The sequence below is a fragment of the Triturus cristatus genome, chromosome 6 (genome assembly GCF_964204655.1).
Source record: "Triturus cristatus chromosome 6, aTriCri1.1, whole genome shotgun sequence".
Taxonomy (NCBI): domain Eukaryota; kingdom Metazoa; phylum Chordata; class Amphibia; order Caudata; family Salamandridae; genus Triturus; species Triturus cristatus.
Genome location: NC_140589.1, coordinates 243,536,507 through 243,561,642, shown reverse-complemented (window position 1 = coordinate 243,561,642; position 25,136 = coordinate 243,536,507). Strand labels below are relative to the sequence as shown.

At 42.3% G+C, this 25,136-nt stretch overlaps 1 protein-coding gene across 2 annotated transcripts in view; it reads left to right on the top strand.

Moving 5' to 3' along the window:
- Positions 1-25,136, top strand: part of KLHL29 (kelch like family member 29) — a 1,101,789-nt gene that overhangs the window by 878,954 nt on the left and 197,699 nt on the right. The window lies entirely within an intron of this gene.

Below are 25,136 nucleotides of genomic sequence, written 5' to 3'. Positions count from 1 at the left end.
CGCTCTCTGTGCCCCCCCACCCGCTCCCCGCTTCCCGCCGCCGCCTGCGTGCGGCCACGCCCCCTTTAACCTTCTGTGCCCTCCCCGCTCCCACCTCCCAGCTGCTCCGCCCTCCCTCCCACTTCGCCATAAATGGCGACCGTGCATACGCGCAGCGTTGACGCGCAGCGGGCGCACCGATTGTGCGCCGAAGGTGCGCCAAAGGTAATCCCGTCTGCGCCCGTCCGTGCCTGGCCCGCGCCCAGCGCCCGAACCCCTGGCCCCCGCAGACCCCAGCCCACCCGCCAGACGTACGACGCCGCCACCCTCAACGCACTCAACACCGGCCGAACCCCGGGATGCTACCGAGCCACCCCGAGACGCACCCACGGACCCTTCAGCTGCCTCACCTGCAAGTTCACCTGCATCCGGACCTGCCCCACACCAGCGCCCGCCAAGCCGAGCACCAGCAGCAACCACCTCAAGTGCATCCTGCTCAACACCCGCTCCGTCCACAGACACGCCATCGAACTCTGGAACCTCCTCGACACCACATCTCCAGACGTAGCCTTCCTCACGGAAACCTGGATGAACGACTCCTCAGCGCCCGACATCGCCATTGCCATCCCAGAGGGATACAAGATCACCCGGAGGGATCGCGACAACCAGACTGGAGGGGGCATCGCCATCGTCCACAAGAACACCATCCGCATCACGACCAACACCGACGACACCCTGACTACCGCCGAACACCTACACTTCCAGATCCACACCGACCCTAAGACCACTCTCAGAGGCACTCTGATCTACCGACCCCCGGGACCACGCACACCATTCAGCGAAGACATCGCCGACTTCATCAGCCCACACGTCCTCCCCTCCGCTGACTACATCCTCCTAGGGGACATCAACTTCCACCTGGAGAACAACAACGACCGCAACACCACCACCCTGCTTGACAACCTCGCAAACCTGGGACTCAAGCAGCTGGTCACCACCCCCACCCACTACGCCGGACACACACTCGACGCCGTCTTCTCATCCAGCAAAGACATCGCCTTCAGCCACGCCACTGGACTCCACTGGACGGACCACAGCTGCGTCCACTTCACCTTCAGAAGAACCACGATCCACCACCACCAGCAACCGGATGCTCGAAGAAGCTGGAACAAGATCACAGCCGACCAGCTCGCCGCTTCCCTGAGCCAGCACCCTCCAGCCAGCCCAGCGAACCCTAGCCTGGCCGCCGACAACCTCACGAAGTGGATCAGCACCTGCGCGGACGAACTCGCCCCACTGAGGACCCCGCCCAGCAGACCCGGCAGCAAGAAGGCCCCATGGTTCACCGACGAACTCAAGAGCTCCAAGAAGAACTGCCGAGCCCTCGAGAAAGCCTGGAGAAGGGAGCCAACTCCGGACAACTTGACCAACCTCAAGCTCGCCACCCGGAAGCACCATCAACTGATCCACGCCACCAAGAAATCTGCATTCAAGGACCGGCTGGATAACAACGCACACAACTGCAAGGAACTCTTCAACATCGTGAAAGAGCTCTCCAACCCCAACGCCGGAAACAACGACATCACCCCGTCGCAAGACCTCTGCAACTCCCTCGCCTCCTACTTCCACAACAAGATCGCGGACATACACAACAGCTTCATCCCACAAACAACGCCCCCCACGACCGCACCAACGCCCCCCACCACCACTCTCAGCGCCTGGACCCCGATCAACACAGAAGACACCATCCGCACGATGAACTCTATCCACTCCGGTTTTCCGACCGACCCCTGCCCTCACCACGTATTCAACAAGGCCGACGCTGTCATCGCACCCCACCTGCGGGACATCATCAACTCCTCCTTCGACGCCGCCACCTTCCCTGAGAGCTGGAAGCACGCCGAACTCAGCGCTCTACTAAAGAAACCAACAGCGGACCTCATCGAACTCAAGAATTACCGCCCCATCTCGCTCCTCCCGTTTCTAGCCAAAGTCATCGAGAAGACCGTCAACAAGCAGCTGGCCGCCTTCCTCGAGATGAATGGATCCCTCGACCCCTCACAGTCTGGCTTCCGAGCCAACCACAGCACCGAAACCGCCCTCATCGCTGCCACCGATGACATCCGAGCCCTGCTGGACAACGGAGAAACAGCGGCCCTCATCCTCCTAGACCTCTCCGCGGCATTCAACACTGTCTGCCACCGCACCCTAGTGCAGCGCCTCAGCAACGTCGGAATCCAGGAGAAGGCACTGGAATGGATCATCTCCTTCCTCGACGGAAGAACACAGAGAGTCCGCCTACCACCGCACAAGTCAGAGGCCACCAAAGTCATCTGCGGCGTCCCCCAAGGATCATCACTGAGCCCCACCCTCTTCAACGTCTACATGAGCCCCCTTGCGGCCATCGCACGCCAACACAACCTCAACATCATCTCCTACGCAGACGACACCCAGCTATCCTCTCCCTGACCAACGACCCCGCCGCCGCCAGAGCCAACCTCCACGAAGGGATGAAAGACGTAGCCGAGTGGATGATGACCAGCCGCCTGAAACTGAACTCAGACAAGATGGAAGTCCTCATCCTGGGCTCCTCGCCTTCCGCCTGGGACGACTCCTGGTGGCCCCCCGCCCTGGGCACCGCACCCAAACCGACAGACCACGCACGAAACCTGGGCTTCATCCTGGACTCCTCCCTCTCCATGACCAGACAAGTCAACGCCGTCTCCTCGTCCTGCTTCAACATCCTGCGCATGCTACGGAAGATCTTCCGGTGGATCCCCACCGAGACCAGGAAGACGGTCACCCAGGCCCTTGTCACCAGCCGACTGGACTACGGCAACGCCCTCTACGCCGGAACCACCGCCAAGCTCCAGAAGAGACTCCAGCGGATACAGAACGCCTCAGCCAGACTCATCCTCGACATCCCCCGAAGCAGCCACATCTCCGGACATCTGAGAGACCTACACTGGCTCCCCGTCAACAAGAGAATCACCTTCCGCCTCCTCACCCACGCACACAAAGCCCTACACGACCAAGGCCCGAGCTACCTCAACAACCACCTCAACTTCTACGCCCCCAAACGCCATCTCCGATCAACCAGCCACGCCCTCGCCGCCGTCCCCCGCATCCGAAGAGCGACAACAGGAGGAAGGTCCTTCTCCTACCTGGCCGCCAAGTCCTGGAACTCCCTCCCTCCCGACCTGCGCCTGACCCAAGACCACCTCTCCTTCAGGAAGAAGCTCAAGACCTGGCTGTTCGAGCAGTAGCGGCACCCCCCCCCAAGCACCTTGAGACCCTCCGGGTGAGTAGTGCGCTTTATAAATGGCTTGATTGATTGACCCCTCTGGTCATGTTTGCTTTTTTGGGGTCATTCTACCCAAATCATTGCGGTTGCACTGCCTATCTGTGGGATTCATCTGGGTTTTCCCTGTACGCGCATTTGTTCTGTTGCCTACGTGTCATCCCACTTTTGATCTGTCAATCAGTTGCCTCGGCCTAGGTTGTAAGGCCTGCCTCACCACGTATTTCTGACTCCGTGTTCATGGAGAGGTCATGTCGGGTGATTTCGACAACAGTGATGCGATCTCGTTTTTATATGCACATATATCATTGAATTAATTGACTTTTCAATATTAACAGCTTTATCGTTTTAACTTACGATACCGCTACAGCAACTTTCCAGATATATCTAACTTTTCAACGCCTTCATGACTATCCGGAGCACCGATCTCAATGCAAGTTACACTAAATAATCAAAAGCATGCTTTCTGAGTAAGGTTCTAACTTTTTGCCAGATTTATTAATTCAGTGCAGCCATTTTAAGAGATCTAAACTTCCTATGGGAATTGCCTTGGGAAATCAATATTTGGGACCATCCATTTTTCTAGGCCCCTGCTTCACTGATCACCACAAAACTTAACAGTAAGGAGCTGAGATGGATAACCTTTTTTTTTTAGCATGTAGGTGGGAAATCAGCAAATGATACAAACTGAACATCAGGCCCTGTATGACCCCCAGTGTGTCAAGTAATGCTGCAAGTGTGAATCACACATAACCCGTGGGGTGGGTCACAGTTTGCTCATCAGGCAATGTCATAGTTGAGCATATTTCTACAGTTGGTGGTGGAGAGTTTAAATTCTTCCTGGAGTGATTCAAAGAAATGGATGTCCCCCTGCAACTGATTTGTCTCTGGCTTATTCTTCAACTGCCTTACCCCCCCCTGTAGTTGTGCAGCCTCTCTCCAGGGTGGAGCTGTTGGTCCCGGAAGGCCCTTCCCTGCCCCCCTTTGTTTCCCCTTCCCGTCAACACCACCTGCCCTCAATTTCTCCTACAATCCTTCTCCATCCAATGTGTATGGGGCCTACATTTCTTTTTTTTTTTTTTGCTGATTTGTCAAATGGTGACCAAGTTATCAGCTAAAGAAAAAATGTTCTTCCTATGGAGACTGACCTAACTATAACTACACAGTGGAGACTGTCCCTATACACACACGCTTTTGGCTACAAGCCATATGTAACCAGTCTGGATATCATGATTGTGAGAAATTCAGCTGTAAGCTCAATGGAACTATTGGGTATTCAGACAATTCATGAAGTGCATACAAAATAGCTTGGATTCCATATGCTCCACATCCTGCGGCCAACTGCTTGTAGATTATTAAAAACATCAGATGCAGGGTCAGGAGTTAAGTGGACTCTACTCCACTCACAGGCGTCTTTATCCTGTACCTAGGGCACTGAACTTTATCCTCCTCTCCACTAGGACTCAGGGTAGCATTTTCAGAGTTGGTTTGATTTGCTTGCATGGTTGCAGGGTCAGACATTTTCTCCCCACCTAAACTTAAAGTATTTTTTGTCTAGCATGTTTAACTTCTTTGGGCCACGGATGAAATAAATGTGTCAGGGGCCTACGCATGTCCACACTTGCTTATTCCAGTTAGTATTCTGTGTGGTAAGTAAGATTCATTGGAGAAGGAAGAGCTGAAAGTTGGTTTGTGAAATGATGAAATAACTGAATTGAATGACTCCCAGATTCCATGTTTTTAGTAAAGTGCATGGTGGTGCACCCTGGCAGGCAGGCAGGCCATTTGAACGGTGGTGATTTGGATTCTGTTTTGGTCTGGATTTGGATCACAGATTGTATGCATAGGAAGCTCTTTGCCATGCTGTGGTTGAGTGCTTATTAACAAGTAACTTTTTTTCTTGGTCCTAGCCACTTTATAAATAATTTACTAGTGGTGTAGACAACTCCATTCCTCTACTACTTCTGAAAATATTTTTGGGGGGAGAGGCTCACAATCAGTTTCAACACATATTCCAGCATTTTGTAGTGATGAAGTTGTGGCCAATTTAGTTGTGAATATTCTTTGTTCACTATCTTCCCAATTCCTTCTCCCCGTCCACTGTGAACACACATATACCTACCTCTAAAACAAACCCTATGACGGCTAAAATATGACACACTGTTGGCTTTTTCTACATTAGTTACTTACATCTGCTACTACAAATGCCTGCTGGTCCTAATTTTGTTAATTTGGATCTGTCCTTTGGCATCTCAAAAGGCAGTTTTCTTCACCCAATTAAAACTCTGGTATTCAAACTACATTTGCATACACCCACACACACTCACACTCTGTTTTTCCACTTTGTATTCTGTTATATTCTTGTCAGTTATTTCTGTTTCTACTAATAAATGGAGTACGGGAAGACCTAGGTAGTGTATCAGTCACAGAAGGAACCAGTTATTGAGGCCTGCCAATGTTCTGCTGGTTCAGTTAAAACATGTTTATATAACTATTTTTCTTGATTCCCTGGGTAATTAATAGTGCTAGAGTCTGCATCACTTATTGTAGACTATTGGTCAAGATAAATATGAGGAGTTCTTAAGTAAATATATATCAAATGATGAACAAGTGATTGATTTAAGAATAGTCACATGACTGAATCAATGTTGAATGTTTTACATGTTCATATCTGTGTTGACATGCATCCATGTGCCTGCCTGTGTTAGTGCTAGTGTGTATATTAATACACTATTAAAACATGAAAATGGAGACAGTATCAAATAAGGCATGCAGTATTATTTTTTCCAAGACATTATTCATAAGACTAGCTGAAAGCAATGCAGTGTCTAGACATCTGCCACTCAATACTCTTTAGGTGGCTTAGAAATTCCAAAAGTATTATACCCCATTATCGGTAATAGGTCTGTTGAAAATTGCATGAACTTTACGTATACTCTTCAGATGCACTTTAGTTGGATACATTCAATCCCCAGGGATACTTGTTAGTCCAGGCATTGTGTGTTTATCTGTGTAATGGGAACAAACTAAGAGTAGACAGGCTCTATTTCCTGTTTACATGAGACATAAACATAATTTAGTCATTCAACTTTTCCTTTGAACCAGTGTATTCAAACATTTGGATTCCTACCATTTGCTTGCATTTTTCCAGTATCAAGCAGATAGATGCAATTTCAAATGTTTTATATCGATCTTTAAAAAGCATTATGGTGTTACTGTACTTACTCTGGTCTACATTCTGTGCAAATTGTTCACCACAAAATATTCTGCAAAGTAATATGGTATTAGAATTTCGATGGCAATCATCACAATAGAGTAATTCAGAAGCCTTTTAGGGACATAAATTAATTACCTGTTTCTTACCGTTATCCCCATTATTTGGGGACATGCCAATGCTTATTATTTCCTAGATGAATGGGTGTAGAGATGCATGTATGAAAAATTGTACAAGCCTAGCATACCTGGGAAGCACAGGACCACTTAACATTGTAGCAGCATAAGAAAGAATACTGGCACTTTAGGAATTGTTTTTGAGTTTAGGGTTAAAAAAGATGGTAGTGGAATGATCCTTTCGTGAATGCACTCTTCTCTGTGCCTCGTTGATCGTTACTGCTGACTGCTACCTATTGTCTGCCCATGAGCGCCCTTCTGTAACAGAAGATGGGTGTACTTGTGCTGTTGGCTGATGAAGTTGCCATGCCCATGGATTCCCTTGGCTGCCTTACTATTCCGTGGAGGATCCGCCTTCCCCTGTTTGTTCACTGGGCAGACATGATGCCGACCAAGCTGTGCATGTCCCAAGGAGGATGAGGGGTGAGTCCTGTCTCCACAGTGGCTTCATGAACAGGCAGTTCTGGCTCCCAGGAGGAAGGTGGAGAGGCGTCCTGCCTTCCAGATTGGGCATCCAATAATTAAATGGCTTTCGCTTGAAACCAGAGCCGGTTTGTTGTCTTGAGATGGTCGTGAGCATGGGTTATCTCCCAGTGGAACCTCGGCGATTGCTGAGATCCTGCTGGATGCGGTCAGATGCTGTTATTCAGCTTCAGCCAGCCAGTTCATTTCCACAGCATCCGATGTTCAACAGACGTGCACCAATGTATTAGCCCTCACTACTCTGGCAGCTCCTATACAACGTAACCCTGTTTCTGTTGTGGACTGTTTTTCTCCCACTGCTCCTGCCAATAACAATGTTACTCAGGGTTACGAGTCTTTTTGCCCTGAGAGAACTGAGGGAGCTGTGAGTATCTTTCTGGCTGCGTCTTCCCTCCTGGATTTAGCAGTCCAACCTGAGGTCTCCCATGTGTGCAGCTCGGGTATTGTTCAAGATTTGCTGCCGGCTGTTCCCCCACAGCAATTGAGAGGGAAATCACCCTGAACAATCTCTTTCGAACAAAAACATTAAATTAGTCTTGCTGGTAAGCAGATTGTCCAACACTAGTAAAAAGGCCCCTGCGGACTCCTGCAATTAATGTATCTGCACCAAGGAGGTAAAAGCAAACACTATTGACAATTACGTAGTCGCGGTTCAGAGAAGACAAAAGAATGCCAGTCTCAACAAACCATTTGCAGTCCATCCTAAGGGCAGCCTTCTGTGACAGTGGGATACCGCTAAAAAAAAATGCTGCCCTGCAGGCTGATGTTGGCGACAAGGGTGGTGGTTGGAATAACCATTGAAGGGTATTAGTGACAGTCTGAAGAAGTGTGAGCCGATCTCTCACAGCAGGAACAGCTCACTCAGCAATACCTTCAATTCGCAAGCTGATTCTTAAAATGTGTCCAGGGTATTTGCTGCCAACAAGCTAAAAAATACCTTGGAGTCCTTTCAATCTAACATCGGTTTAACTGTGGGTATAACACAGGGGTCGACTGTCTCTAACACTGCTATCTCAGCAATCTCTGTTACACATGTAGTTACAGAAGCCTCTGATTGAGATAATAAGGAAGGTCTCCGCTCTGACCTCACATGTTTCTGAGTTAGTGGCTGATACAGAAGAGGTGGAAATGGTCTTCGCAAGGACACTGAGAGCATGAGGGTCGATTTACCTTGGTCCAATCTAAGATTGAAGATCTAGAGAATCACCAATAGCACAATAATCTAAGGGAAAGTAAGTGGATGCTCCTTAACAATTTATCATTCAACTGTTTTTGAGGGCCTTCCCTGAACTGTAGGATTGGTATTTGGATTATTAAATTCAGTAAGCCTACCAGCTCCTGCTCTGTCTGGATACTTCTACGGCCAACAGAACACTTCCGCTGCCAATTCTGATAAATGTTGGCAAATTCTTATTGAGACAGGAAATGTATCAAAAGGGATTGACCCACTGATAGCGGTGGGGGCCATTGTCTTTCTTCAGAAACCAAAAGACACACAATTGATGGACGGAATGAAGAACAAATCAAAACATTCACCCCCAGTCCAGAGATCTGGGTTAAATCCATCATTCTTTTGCTCACCATGCCACCCCAGTTTAGACCTGAGCAAATGCAAATCAGCCTTGACCCTATGCCTCATGGGAACAGTCCAGCCCGAATTGCCAAGCCAGGTCCTCCCTTGACCGGAAACCAGCATCCTAGGACCGGTTTCGGGGTTTCACCCCTCTTCAACCAGGATAGCTTGATTCCAGTGGCACAGTGAGTGTAACACTGTCTTCAGGAACCTGTTCAGTTGAAAATCATTAGATACGGTCAAACGCAGGTCTGTTATACTGAAACTGATAAAGCTCGGGTTTTTAGACAGTGGTCAGGGTAGACTGTATCTGTTTGCATAATCTTAAGTTATATTTTTGCTTAGCCCCTCTGGGTTTTCATATAGTTTCCTGCTCAGGGCTATGATCGTTGACCGCTGTCTTTTTGATCTGACAGATAAAGGGGTGGGATGATTTTTTCCCCCATTGTTTAGGGTGAGTATCCTATCAGTGCTTTAAAGTAGAGTGGGATTTTAGGGGGTTGGGGATTGAGCAAGGAAAAATGAGTTACTATGATCACAAATTCATTTGGTTATTGGTTCCAGTTTATTTGTTTCGTCTTATCGGAAGGTTGTAGAGAAAAATGCATATTATGTCTCATCTCAAGTTAATGTGTTAGAATGTAGCTGGCCTTAACCACCCTCTAAAATGCCGAGGAAATATCAATCTACAAGACCCAGATTGTGTGCTTAACTGAGACTTATAAATATATGAGCTAGGTTTCTTCTAAGACGGCTCAGGTACAACGGTGTTATCAGTACTAGTCAATCGACCTCCATTTGGGGCGTTGCTGTACTTTTTCTAGACATTTTTAATATACAGTCTTGAAAACTGCCTCTGACTTCAAGGGTTGGTGGGCAGCTGCTTACATTATGGTCTATAGTGAGAAACGCACTATTTGTACAGTGTATGGTCTGAACTCCGACGATCCTGGGCTTTTTGATTGGCTGAACTTAGAAGTATTGTGGTGGTCAGGGGATTTATTACTGCGCAGTGATTTTAACTGAGTCATGAATTATGCAGTGGATACTACCAGTCATGCCACTCACCCACACATGGATGAAATAAGAGCATCTCTTCTTGAGATAGCTTGGTTAATGGCTTACTTGACGTGTGGAGGACCCTGTACCCTTTGAAACCTGGTTATACTTTTTTTCCCTCACCACATAGACAATACTCTAGAATCAACGTGGTTTTATTAGTCAACAACTGATTCAGATTAACGGGGTCATATTGATCTATCTCACTGATTAACTCCAATGCAAAAAAAAATCCATAGCTGTAGCCATCCGATTGGCCCTCTTTGTTCATTATCTAGTCCCAGACAACATTATGGCTTTCTCTTGGGTAGAGATACCAATAGTCACACGAATTCAGCAGTAGACGTTTTTCCTGTTTTTCAGTATCAGGGGCCGATTCCTATCCTGAGTCAGGTCTCTTTATAGAATCCAGATGTCTAGGCTGGACCAGGTTGGGCATAGCTCTCCATTATTTAGCATCTGTCAGTTCTGTGCATTATCTCTCATGCTATTCACTTTCTATATCGAAACCTACCTAAGGCTACTTACTGCCAATCAACAGATATGGCTGGTAGTACTAAACGAGGTTGGAATGAAAATAAGCGCATATTCTAATGATGTTGCAATTTATAAACTGCCCACATGTTTGCTTTCAACTAAGTATCAATAGAAGCTGAGAGGTTTGGGACCGTTCATGGTTATAACCTCAATCTATCAAAAACCTATGTTGTACTCCATTTTTAAGCAGATAGCCCAATTGCTGGGACTATCTCAGCTGCTACTTTACTTAGGGGTTAAGTTCTGTGCAAAAGTGGATCACATCTTGCAACTCAACTACGAGCTCCTTGTACACTCAGCTGTCGCCAAGATGCAGTTGTGGAATCGTTTTCCAATTAGCATACTAGTACGGTGTAGCATTGTTAAAATGAATATTCTGATAAAGTTCCTCCACCTCTTTCATGGGATCCAGCTTTCAGTTCCTGATTAATTTTTTAAATGGCTTGAGGAAGGAACTTTCTTATAGTCGAGGTGGATTCTAACTTTTGGATTTTAAGCTTTATTTTTGGGCAACCTTTGGCCCCCCCCATTAGGAATCTGCTAACTGATCATGACCTGGACTCGTGCGCATTGGGATATCAAATGGCTATGAGGCCTGATTTTAGGTTCCTTCTCAATAGACGGTCTGATACTAATTATTTATAACCAGTTCGGTTGAAGATAATAAATTACATTTTTTGGGATCGGGGGAAATCTGTGCCAAATACCCTGTTCTGTCTAAAAACTGTTGGCCAGATTTTTGACTCCAACAGGTTCAGTACCTTTTACTACTCTACAAATACTTTGATCTCCCAAAGCAGCCTTTTTTCAAATATCTACAGATTTGGGTTTTATTTTTTACGTAGCTCCCTATTTACTGCCGTTGAGAAGGTTTCCAATATTCTGAATTATTTTATACTACTGCAGGCAAGCTGTGAATTAGGGTACTAATATAAGATCATGTGTGCATATAGAGATGAGGACTGGCATATGCAGGCTGCTAAATGGCTCGAACAAACCGTGCTATCAAAAGAGATTACCGAGGCCTTTGATATCCTCAATCGATCGGTTCCCTCAGTTAGCCTTAAACTCCAACAATTTTAAACTATTTACATGTTATACTACATGCGGGACAGAATCTGTCAATGGGCCACAAACAATGTTAATAATAAGTCTTGCTGTCCAAAATGGGGTGCATATGCTACTGAAAGCTTTCTGGACTAGCATGGTTCAGCTTCTCTCTCTTCATCTGGGTTATGATTTACAGTTATCACTTAAAGATACTATCGCAATTGCCACTGTTTGAGTTTGCGCCATTAGATCTTGGGCTAACCCTACACCCCTTACAGGCTTTGAGTGGTGAGAATTTTTCTGGCAGATTTTTTTTTTTTTTACTTGAGTCTGCTTTTCTCAGAGGCAAAGGCACTAAGGGTCATGTGCATATTGAACATATCTGGACGAGCATGTTTGATTGCTGAGATTTTGTTGTTTGTAATCATTTTAACCAGCATTTTTTTTTATCAAGTTTTTTTGATTAGTATCATTGTGCAGTCATAATGTGATATTTTCTTTTTTTGTGATCATATGTCACTCAAATAAAATAAAATGAAAGAATACTGGAGTGTTTACAGGAGTTTTGGTGATAATGGAAAGGAAGGTAGGATGCAGTTCTCTTCAGATTTAAGATTAGAGTGGTCTAGGAACTGGGAGGTTCCTTTGTAGAGCATAAAATGAATCTTAAACCGCAGCTTTTTAGGGTCCTTTCTGAAATGGATGTGGGAAGTCTGTATGTCGGAATTGCTTTCCAGGTCCTACGAATGTAGCTTAAGAAGGGTGGGTTTTCACTTTTGCACCATTTAAGACCAGCAGTTTAATGCCTACATCTTTTTTGTTTGGCTTCTAGAGTGTAAGTTTTAATTCCATATCTGTTATTTTTGTTGGTATTAACATTAAGAGAATGAGGCAGGTATTGAAGATGTGAAGAGTTGCAAAGGCATAGACCCATCTTGTGGAACAATGTTATGTTTCTTAATTTCTTTGATAAATTAAGTAGCAGCATACAGCATGCTCTTCAGTGGAGGCAAATGGGAGTTAGGCATATCAACCATGTAAGTAGAAAAGACCAGTGCTTTTAGTCTCTCATGAAGTTCACTTAAAGAATAGTTTTTTGTAGGTCAAAGTCTGAATTTCATTTGCAATATGGATACTGAGACAAAGACTTGATAGTTCAAGGCTGCTTTCTGTTTTGGGGATATGCCAGCTACATTTTGAAGAGACAGCCCTCAATATGAATTGTATTGAACTGTTGCGGATAAGAATGCTTTCAAAATGGGCGTGATCCAGAACAAGCAACTCAAGACTGATATCAGTGCACTTAGGTCTCATCAGTGACGTAAAGCTTGTGTCATATGACACACTGAGCATGGACCCACATCTGGGCATACTCATTGCACTTAGGCAAAGGCAAAAAGGTAATAGAAAAAATCATTGAATTAATCTGTTGTCTGTACTAAAAGTTTCAATTAGTTCTTTCAACTAGGAAAAAGTTAAGAGAGACTTAGCTTTACTGATGGGGGAAACATGGCTCTGCAGGAGGTAATACACTAGTGTGTGTCTTGACTTACATGGGAAAAGAATAACGACTCCAAGAATCATCGGAATTAGGATAAGCAATTAATGCCTATACCATTTAAAATGCCTGTCAAATTAGACAAGCTTTAAGACCAAAGAATATTCAGGATTTTAAAATGTGAACATTGAAAGAAAAGAGGCATTGCTGATCTGGAAATGAGCCATATGCAGATAATCAAAAAGAACTATTGATGGACGGAATGCAGAATAAATCAAAACATTCGCCCCCAGTCAAGAGATCTGGGTTAAATCCATCATTGTTTTGCTCACCATGCCACCCCAGTTTAGACCTGACCATATGCAAATCAGCCTTGACCCTGTGCCTCATGGGAACAGTCCAGCCTGAACTGCCAAGCCAGGTCCTCCCTTTACCGGAAACAAGCATCCTTGGACCGGTTTCGGGGTTTCACCCCTCTTATCAGCCAGGACGTTTTAAAATAATGATTAACTCTCCTGCAGCACCTATGGGATGAGGTTGCCTCAAACAACTATCATGAAATTCTGAGCTCTTTGCTTAGATAGAGATTCACATATCTGCCAGTGATATGCAAGTGGTAGAATAGCCCTAATTTGATTTGTTGGACTATGGCAATATCTTTTCTCTTATGAAGAAGTTGAGAATTTTCTTAAGATGAATCTGCAATACTCGGATGTGGCATGAACAATGAGCCAGAATCAAGCAGGGATCTGGATAAATTGACAGGTGTAATATTATTGTCTTAGATATGGGAAGATCACATTCTTTAGCAGGACAACTCTGATTATTGCACTGGTTAATGCCTCCCCTCACTTGCACAATGAAAATGTACCCAAGGACTTTTCTCTGACACATTGACGTAGAACATATTTTTAAAGTTGCGTAAGTGAGTGAAGTTTTAACAAAGTAGTGTTAGAATGGTTTATAATAGCAAGTGCACAATTTCCGTCCCTGAATGCCACTTTTTGCTAAATCGCCAATGTGACCTCAATTCTTTTGACTTGCAACTTTCAACACAAAAGAAAATCTTGTGTAACACATGAAACATGATTCCCGGAATAAAGTCTCCTCATTTGATGTTCAATTACACCTAGGTTATCCTAGAAATCAGAGAACTCCTGCAGATCACAGTAAAACTATTAAAAGGGCTGCAAGGCCTTTTTAGGATGATTAGGTTGGATTTGGAGTTTGGCAGATGAGTAATCCATTGCAAATGTGATGGATATCCTGTCCGTGTTATGACAAGTGTGTTTGGATAGAAAGAACCCATCTACCAAACTCTAAACCAGGCCCTTCATTTTTAGCTAGTAACAAAACATTTACCTCTGTAAATGCCTTTTCAATTTCTACTTCTTCACTCTTACCCATTGGGAATACATATTGTGCTGTAATCTGTGTCCTACTTTGGCTCATATGATTCCAAAAAGCCCCTTCAAGAAACTGAGTAGAAGATGGTCCTTCGTGGAACTAAATGATATAGCTACTTAGAATGTATTACAGTAGCAAGTGCTTGTTAGTGTGTGTTAGTAATTATATAAAAAATGAAAACTCATGTTTTGATAAATGAATTTAGAACATTTGATAGTCCTAAACCTTTTAAACCTGTATCATTAATTTGTTCATACGTATCAAATGGTTATCTGAAGGTTTAAACAAATAGGAATTAATCTTCAAAATGTTAAAGGCTCATAAATGCTGTTTTGATTATTTCAGCAAGCACGTAAAACATGCATGTTTAAATACTTTAAGTATTCTTCAACCCTTTATACTTACAAAACATTGTAAATAGAAATGTAATAATTAAAATATAGAACTTTAAAAACATTTTTTAACATGTTCAGTTTTTAGTTTTTTGGACTACCAATTTCACTAACAATCTTAAGCACCTTTTGATAAACATCCACTTTTGATTATAAAAGGGATAATACTAAAAAAACAGTTTAGGTAATGGTTCTAACATTTTGAAAAAATACCTTTTCAACACATTTTTATTTCTATTTTCTTTCTATCAGAATTTTTGTTTAAAAAAAAAGCTGATGTTCTAATTACCAAAACATTTTACAAAAATCTTAGTGCTACTAGCTCACAGTAACAAAGTAAAAAAAAAATGGGAAAAGAAATATTTAGAAACAACCAAAACAGATGTTTTAAAATTATTATAAAACTGTCATCTACTTCCATTTTTGTACAATATTTAACTTTTCTATATAGTATATATGGCAAATTTTGTATTCTTGTACTGGTTATTCCAATTTTTAAAGAAATCCCAAGAAGATGTAGTATCTTATTCGATCTTTTTAGGCTTTCAAAAGTATTTAGAATGTACTAACTACACAAATGACAAAATATATCTAATGTTTATGAGCTTGTTAACAACCTAATAATTCCAAGTAAATATTTTAACAGTTCTAAAACATATATTAATGCCAATTTAAGCTTTTAGAATTTAGTCAATATTAAAAGGTTACGGCAAACATGTATGTTTAATAAACATTAAAGTTAGATTGATGTTTTAACAGGAAAGTGGTGTCCTGTAAGAACATTGGCGGAGGGCGTTCAGCTTAGACAAGTGGTAATAGAATATGACTGATGAAAAATGGAGTACGTACAGACACAATGCAATGCATTTACCATTACATAGTTGTTGCATTAAGCTAAATGAGTTGTCTGCTATAAGTTCTAGGACAGATGCAACCAGAGTTGTCAACTGTGCTGATACTCCAGCCTAAGGAGATTGAATTTGAAGGCAGACTTGAATGAGTGAAGAGGATGTTTCCCACAGGTTGCCTCTTAATGCACTGCAAGAAGTGGTTGAGTAATTTCATAAGACCTTAACCTTAATGTGGTTCAGAGTGATTTGGTTTCTGAATAGAAGTGGTGACTGGCTGCCTGCATGTAGCATCAAGGGGTTTGGAACAGAGAACATTGAAAGGGATACAGGTAATTTCAACATTATACGGTCTTGTAAACTACTATAAGGAGATTGTGTAGTACCCATGATTAGTAGCCAGTCTTATTGTTTCTGGCAGTAAGTAAAGGGCGTATGCTTGTAAAGGTTAAGGATTATGGAAAATTGATTATTTTATCCAGGAGGGGATTTAATACTGCAGCAGTCCAACTAAGAGTTAGTTGCAGTAATACAACTTGCTGCTGACTAGGGTACTACTGGGATGAGGCCAGAATTTCCCAATATTCTTTAATCGATACCTTCCTTCTATCATGGTTGAGGTAATACATTATTTCAGTAGTATGTAGAAATGCCTAGGATTAAGACAAGACAAATACACTCAATAACATTTAGATATAATAATTTTCAATCATTAGGTGATAGTTGAAGTATAAGGATCATTAACAGATTACCATGTACGTATACTTGCTCTTTAATTCATCGCAGATATTTCATTAATAGGAAGGGCTGTAAAAAACTTATGATTTTGATAGATGTACCACCCGAAATTATTTTCTTAGCAAAGTTTTCATTATATTTTAATAATTAGAAACTGAAATATTTATCTCTACATCTTCCAGTAATTTGTAAATGTAAAAATGGGTTCCAATTTATCAATTAGTATTGGTTTGGATAAAGATACTTTAGAAAGTTTTTTATTTCCTCCATATTCATAAAACCAAAAGACAGCCTCTATTTTGTTTGTAAAATGCCAACACTGTTTTGTAGAATATGCAGTATTACAGTGCAAGTCCAAATAATTCCACCAATTCCATCATACCACTGCATATCATGTTCTCATATGGAGTCCTGGTATCTTTTCTCTAATATGGTTACTCTTACCTCTACTAGTCTGCAAATCTAATACATTCTATTCCACAAACACAGAATGCAAATATTAGTTTATTAGCATTATTACATAGTTTTATTATCTTGCAAGGATTGTGTAATTCTCACAAGAAGTAAAATGTCATACAAAGTGCCAGTAGCTAGGTAAGAGGGGTGTATGGATCTGCACAAAGTACCACTAAGTTAACTTTCTGCTCTGAATTTGGAGAATGCACCCCAATATTAGTGACTGCTGCATTTCACCTTAAACATTTTTTAATGCAATGGCATATAATATATTGTAAACTGTCCATATTTTCATAAACTGTTCAGATTCAAATAATGAATAAACTAAACCAAATAAAGATTAGAAAATATATGTTATCTAACAATCTAGTAAAGTCAGCTTTTGCAAAATATCACACAGCTGGTCACTGCATCTTGTGCTCACCTTACTTGGGCCGATATCACAATTGTTGCTTATGGTATTTTTAGAACATAAAAATATGAGTGCATAATAATTTGTTGACTATTTACAGTAGATTCTCTGCTGAATTACTTTGAGAACAAAGTGCTTCACTTGGTTACACATGTACTGCTTTAATAACTCTGAGGCTCTTTATAGTTCTTATTGAGGAAGCTATCATGTCTGCTTGGCAACTGTAGTAAATAGAACCTGGTTATTCAACTTTCTCAAAATCACACCATACAAATGGTTTTGTTATTCATCATATGATAAATGTTTTCAAAGGTAAACATTGAGCCATAGTTAGAGGGAACTGCATGTTCTTCTCAGTTAGTTTTTACTGTTGGTACAAAAACTACAATATTGACAAATGTGTATAAACTATTCAGATAAAGGCTTGACTTCTATAAACCTTTTATAAACCATATCCTGTTGACGGACCATGTCATTCCCTTTTGCTGTCTTTTTACTAGTACACAATACCATGTTACACCTATATTTGACAGCCACATAGAAGAATTGTGTCTTCTACTTGACCCTATATATGAGCAGTTGTTCATTCACGAAAGATAACCTCCTAGCCGCAGTCCATTGCAGCACCAGAGACTCTACTTAGCCTACTGTATTTTCATTTGGAATTGTGTTATTGAGTTACTATCACCACATCTTCTCCTTTCGGTAGGCTTATCAAGGTCTGTTTCAAAACACCTCCTTATGTTAGTTTAGTGCCGTATTTTTATATGTTACCCAAAATACATAAAGCCCTAAGACCTCCGCCGGGCAGACCAATCATCTCGGGACAAGGAGCGATCCTGGAACCTCTGTCTACGTTTGTAGATTCCTTTTTGAGACCTATTGTGAGCAAGATGCCCACGTATCTACAAGATACTAAGGACGTACTGCGTTTGCTACCCACCATTGATTTTGACATGCAAAGAGACCTGTTAGTCTCTTTTGATGTGGAAGCATTATATACCTCGATTCCCCAAGATGAGACTTTGGATACAGTGTCTGCAATCTTACATGAAACTGAACTGAATTCCATCACTCCTGTTCATTTCATTATGGCATTGTCAAAACTTGCCATGAAGGATAATAATAATTTTTTTAGATTCGAAGATCAGATCTATTTGCAAGTCTCCGGTACAGGCATGGGCAGCATTTTTGCGCCGAGTCTGGCCAACCTCTATGTACATTCTTTTGAACAGCAGCACATCTTCAATTCCACCAATCCGTTTTTTTCATCTATCCGATTATGGAAACGCTATATAGATGATGTGTTGGTGGTGTGGCGAGGCGATCGGGAGTCTATCCATCACTTTCATCATTGGCTCAATACCAGAAATCAATTCTTGAAATTCACGGTTGAAATTGACGACAAAAGGTTAGCCTTCTTAGACCTTCTTAGACCTGTCGATTTTTGTCACACCCACAGGTCTAGAGAGTGAACTTTACCGAAAACCAATGGCACGAAATTCCTTACTACGATTTGATAGCCAACACCCCAAATCATTAAGGGATAACTTGCCCTTTGGTCAGTTCCTACGAGTCCGTAGGAATTGTTCCACAGACAACACCTTCAAGAAACACGCTGATGCTTTAACAGAACAATTGGTTTCCAGACAGCACCCTCGCAGATTGGTTAAGCGTTCACTTAAGCGGGCTACTAACAACCATCGCCAAGCACTTCTGGAACCCGCCTTTGAGAAACCAACTCTTGAATGTATGACTTTTGTCACTACTTTTAGCACCATGGCCAATGAGATACAAAAGTGTGTCCGCAAACATTGGCGCATTTTGAACTCCTGTGATGGTACGCTGGCCCTCCCGTTGTTTTCATTTAAGAGATCTGTGAACATACGAGATCGGCTAGTACACACACGCCCAAAATCAATTCCCCAGAGAGCTGTAGGCACTCTATGGGATCTCCCCCCAGTGACAGGTCACTTTCCATGTGGCAATTGTTCCATCTGTCCACACACTACACATACTACTTCCATCGATATAGGTAGAAACAGACCTTGGATCCAAAAGAAGTTCACTAACTGCAACAGCGACAACCTCATTTACCTACTCACTTGTCCATGTCAATGCAAATATGTAGGTATGACAACTCGCAAAGTCAGGACTCGCATGGTAGAACACAAGAGCTCCTTTCGATGCAAGAAATCGATTACAAGACTAACTAGACATTTCATTGAAAACAATCACAAGGCAGATGATTTCACTTGGACAGTGCTTGAAAAGCCCATTATACCGTCTCATATCAGTGATATTTCTAAATATCTATTTATTAAGGAACAGAAATGGGTGTTTAAATTACAAAGCGATGTCAGGGGCCTCAATGACGACATCCCGTGGACTGCCCTTTAAATGAGTTCAGAAAGATCCTTTGTTTACATCCATCTTTGCTCTATAATGGCCCTTTGGATTATACTCCTTTTATTCCTGCCTTAGATATGTCTCGATACCATGGTGTTCACATCAGTATGACAACCTTCTGTCTTGCACATATGTCACTTTGTGCTTGTGTCTCCAACAGGTTGTATGACACCTAGATACATAGACATGATGCTAGGTAGAGCACCTGCACACTTTACGAACTACAGACGCCATTGTTCTGACGTCATTTTGTAGTCCCTTTACGTTTTTTCCATCCATCAGGGATCATGCGCTGACGCTTCCTATCTTGCGTTTGCAGTTGACACTTATGAGGATTCCAGTGCGTTGATACTGTTTTGACCCCCCGTAGTGAGTGTGATATACATAGTTATACATAGACGATACTAGGCAGAGCGCCTATACGTTCTATGAACTACAGACGTCATTGCATTGACGTCATTTTGTAGTCCTCTGACGTTTTTCCATCATCCACCAGTGGCTAGGCGCTGACGCGTATTGTACGCGCTCGCGCTTGAAGTCTACGAGGCTTCTAAGCCTTATATACACCCTTTGCAGGCTGCTCCGGTCACCTCCTTTCTCCTGACTCGGAAGCCACAACGGGGCAACGACGGATAGGTGAGGACTTTTTCCCAGGAATATTGGTTATTTTTCGAGGCATCTTAATCTGTAGCGTTTTCGGATGAGATGCATTGACATTATCACTGCGTCTCTCGTATCTTACAGAACCCCGTGCCATCCGCAGTGATTCACATTACGGGGTAATTACCTCCAGTGGGTTAAAGGTCTCTTGGCTCTCTGTGCCCTCTACACTACCATCCTTTTGATGTGTACTTGAAATCATAGCGGCTTCGAATGACATGAATTGACACCATCACTGCGCCTCTCGCACCTTACAGAACCCCTCTCCGTCCGCAGTGATTCACATTAGGGGGGCATCACCACCAATGGGCTAAAGGTCTCTTGGCTCTCTGTGCCTCCTACACTACCATCCGTTTGGTATCGTAGCTCACAGACCTAGGAGAACTTTGCTATTTGGAGTATGCCTTAGGTGCTTTTACATTGCCTCTCCAAACATGGCTTTGATTACAATGGTTAAGTAGTAAGACACGGCCATTTTTTACTGTCCAACCTTAGCTATTCAATTTTTTCACGGACATTTGTCACAGTCCCAGGACCAGGGATCCTTCACTTTGGCATACATAGGTGTGAATTTTGCTCATACACACTTGGTATACAGATGCTAGTAGTAACCTTCACTAGCTCCCTTGCCAAGATGCTTAGTCGTTTTCGATTACTTTCTGTTTTGTGGAAGTTTATTTTTTCTCTCTAATACAGAGCGGGCCTCCTAGTCCTGAGCCAGGTTCCAGGCGAGGTGAGGTCCGTTCCTCGATCATTACGGGTAAGCACCCTTTGACATGAGGTTTGGTGTTCTTGCATTTCTGGGAGTACCATTTTGAAGACTGAGACAATGTTTATATGTTTTCTTGACAGATGCTCACTGCATCCTTTTGAAGCGGAGGAGCTACTGAAGGTTGTATAGAGTCCTACCTTCAGATGAGAGTGAGACAAGCACTTTTTCTTTTTTCACTATACATTGTGTTAATACACTATTGCAGTAGCGAAAACTTAACAACAAGGGTCCTGAAGAAAGCCGCAGGGAGAAATGTTTCCCATTGGGCTGAAACATGTCGACCTTCCTATATAGCAGTTATTTGTTGAACACTGCTTTTTGCACTGTTGTTTTATTTAGAGTGTGAGATTCACATATTAAATTAGTAGTGTTTTCTCACAATTCTATTTTAATACACCACTTTACTCTTCCTTTTTTCAGCACTGCACTCCTTTCAATTGTTCCATCACTTTGCAATTATTAGTCTCCTCGCTCCAATCCTTTCACGATCTTGGGCCTTTTTGAGTGAAATCACTCCAAACTAGATGTTCTCTATGATCAAGAGACACATTTTATCCTGGATTGGATGACCAGATGATAGGATTGATCACTCAGACAATTGATGGGTATCCAAGCTTAGCTCTGAGGTCCTTTTAGATTGCATTTGTATGTCTCTTTCTTCTCTTCTTACTCCTCTTTTTTTGCCATTTAGGACTAATTAGCCTTCTACCTATACTTCTGCTCACACTGCAGGATTTTGCTAGACCCCCAGTTCCTTTCGTTTGTTTTACAACTATAGGATTAGGGGATTAGAACTGAGGCAGGTCATGAAACTTTCCCTTAGACCCTATGATACATTTTTGTGTTTTCTTTATTATCTAACTTTGCCTTTTTAAAATTGAGGGCTTTTAAGTGGTTCTGGTCCCAGAACCCCAAGTGAAACCATCCCAGTAATCTGCAGTGGTTGCATTGTTTCCTTGTTTGCTTTTATTAAAACGTCTTTATTATTTGCTATATATTTGTCCTCAGTCCTCCTCATTGCTTCCCATGCTCATGGGTATCTATTTGCTGCAAAGAGAAATAACTTTCTATGTGCTGATAAGACATGACTTGCCAAAGATTTTTCCAAACACTGAACCTTAACATGCTCAACTGTTGTTTACAATACCAAATGTCAGATTACTTTTCCAGCACCCCTTACGTACCCTCATGTAGCCACTCCTAATCATGTTCATCCTTCTTTGAAACAACACAGTCACTGCTCTTCCCATACCTGCATCACTAGTGGTGATTTATAAAAATAAATAACTTGGGCATTATCTCCATTTTAGGAATATGTATTCCGAAGGTCATAACAAGGAGACACCCCATATACGCTTACATTTTTTGTTCAACTTTAATTTCCATTAGATATCAAATGTTCAAGAAAATAGTAAACTACCATTCTCCCTCTGTGCTCTTCTATTGATTGCCACATATTATAATATCATCCATCTTTCAAGAATAGTTGTGTAACCCTTTGTAAAATGTGTGCCATCTTTATATAGAGTCTCTGATTCAGCTGCTCAATTGTTTTATTATTTCATGCATATCATATTTCAAAAAGAATCCTTGTTAATAGTGTGATGTGTAGCTTTTGAAAGCCAGATTTTAAAGTATTTTTAAATAGAAATCCAATAAATTCACATACAGCATAATACCTATTTTTTCTATTTTGGCAGGGGATGTCATTTTCCATCTTTATAAAAAAATGTTCATTCGAAAATATATGGTATCATATTTTCGTGTGTCTGATTCTAAATTACACTGACGTGTAATTACATTCTAACATACCAGTTCAATGGTAAGCGTGGTCTCTGGTATGCTATGTGAGCGAAATTTAATCATTCATTATTCCAGGTATTTGTGATTTATTCTGCATTGTATTGGTAGTTGGGCCAGACTATAACTAAAGTGATGAAGTAAACTAAGAGGAATAATATTTTTGCGCAAAACTATTGGAGTTATTTCATCTTCTATTATTGTAACTTGTATGAACCGTCTCTTGTAGAACTATATGATTGTCAAGGAGGTATGCACCGTCTATGCTGACTAAGACTTTCTCTACCTTCTGATGTATGTGGCGTCTGAAGCCTTACCTTCTTCCAGTCTCATCTCTTGTGTAAATAGCATCTTAATTTCTTTAGTGTCTTAGTGTTTCTTAACTAGATATTATGTAGAGTATAAGGTGGCAGTGTATTGCAGAAAACCAGGGAAATACATGATCCTGTTGTCCTATTTGCCATTGTAACTTGTATTTCAATATATAAAATTGCTTTCTTTCAGCCTTCTGAAAATGTACTTTTGAAAACCTTCCTTAAAGCTACTCTGTAAAATCCTTTTTTATGCATGAATTTCTTTTCCAACGACTGTTTATGAAAAGAAAACAAAAACACCCCTTACTTGTGGAAGCGCAGACCACATACCAAACTGTGACGCTTCTAATGGACAGCAAAATGCAGCTGCAATGTACTTGGATTAATCAACAGCCTACAGCAGTATGCTAATGAAAAGCCTTTGTAAAAAATCAGCACTATCTTCCACCAAACATAAAGATAGGTGCTAGCTGCGATTAGAGATGCCCAGCAACTTAGCCAGTAAGACACAAATTGATAGTTGTAATCCTGTGACCATTTAAGAGTCTGAATGGTGAGAGAGGGGAATCTAATTGTAATGCTATGCAAATGAGGGATCACTTTCTTGATATGATCTGTGACTGAGTTCACACAAACTGAAAAACCCCTATGTGCAAACAAGGTTACCCTTTAGGTATTCCTTGCGTATCTTCGGCAGTTTGGCCTGAACAGAAAAGAGCACCACCAGATAAATGTGCAAAAGTTATGGTGTGTGTCAAACCGAACAGACAACTTAAGCAAAAAAATTAGCAACTAGCCATGGAAATGGTCAAAACTGCAATGAATTTTTAAAGAACGGTATTCAGGCTTGAGAAGATATTGCTTTTAAAATTTAATATATATGAAGAATGTGGAGTTACCAATTCTTCCAAAAAGGTTAGTAGGAAATAACTAAAATAATGTACCTAGAGACAAAGCACTTGTGACCTATGAATACGCAAAATCAAAAAGATATTGCGGCTCATACTGGTAAGGCATTTTACTTTCTGTCTATGAAACTTTAATTTAGGTTAAAGAAGTGCAGTAAGTTGTACTTGGAAGCTTGAGCCTCCAAGATAATATTGATCCCATACACTGTTGTGGGTATAGTAAAGCAAGAAAAAGGTATCCAATTCCTTGCAGTACTTCTTCAGTTAATAGAGGAGGCAGCCTCTGTTTCACGATCTTTCAGCTAAACTGATGCTCAAGAAAGAGACTCCACAGTATGCTTCAGCATTCCTGTTAGAAATGGGGGACTGTAGATGGCAGGTTGTTACCCTGTCCAAGTAGAGACCCTTCTTCATAGTCAGGATAAGGGGGATACACTTCTAAAAGAGGCAGTGTGTGACACATTTTCTCATAACCAACAGTAGTACAGTGAAAACACTACAAAAGGACACCAGACAAGTTTTAGAAAAAAAAACAATATCTTATCTGTGCAAACAAGACAAAAACGATAAAAATCCACAATACAGTTCTCAGAAATATCAATAATCAAAAATATGCTTAAAACAAATTTCCTTGAAGTTGATAGCTCCGTCCGGGGCTATCACGGCGTCATGAACAACAAATCCAAAGAGTTCTGGCTGACCGCGACGTCGCGAGCCAGCTATGGTGTCGGGAAGACGTGCAAAACTGTACCATTATAAATGTAGGGCATCGGTAACCTCTCGTTGAGCTCCGAAGAGCCGACAGCAGCAGGCGTTGGTTCTGGAGGTCGATGCAGGAGTCATCGTGTCCTTGAAGTCACACGTGTTGCAGATCGAACTCCTAGCGTTTGAAGTTGGGAGTGCTGGAGTCGGGGCTGTGGTGGGAAGTGCAGCAGAGCGGCATATGGAACCATCAGTTTTTGCAGGCAGTGGCACAGTGACGGTCATCCAGCAGCGTCGGTGAGACCAGGGCTGCGGTGCGAAGTGATACGGAGCTAATCGCGGTGCTGGCAGTTCACGGTGCAAGCAGCGACGGCGTCATTGCAGGAACGCTGTCATTGGCTGATGAACAGGAGTCGATGGCGCTGGCATTGGTAGGCCAAAGCTGTGG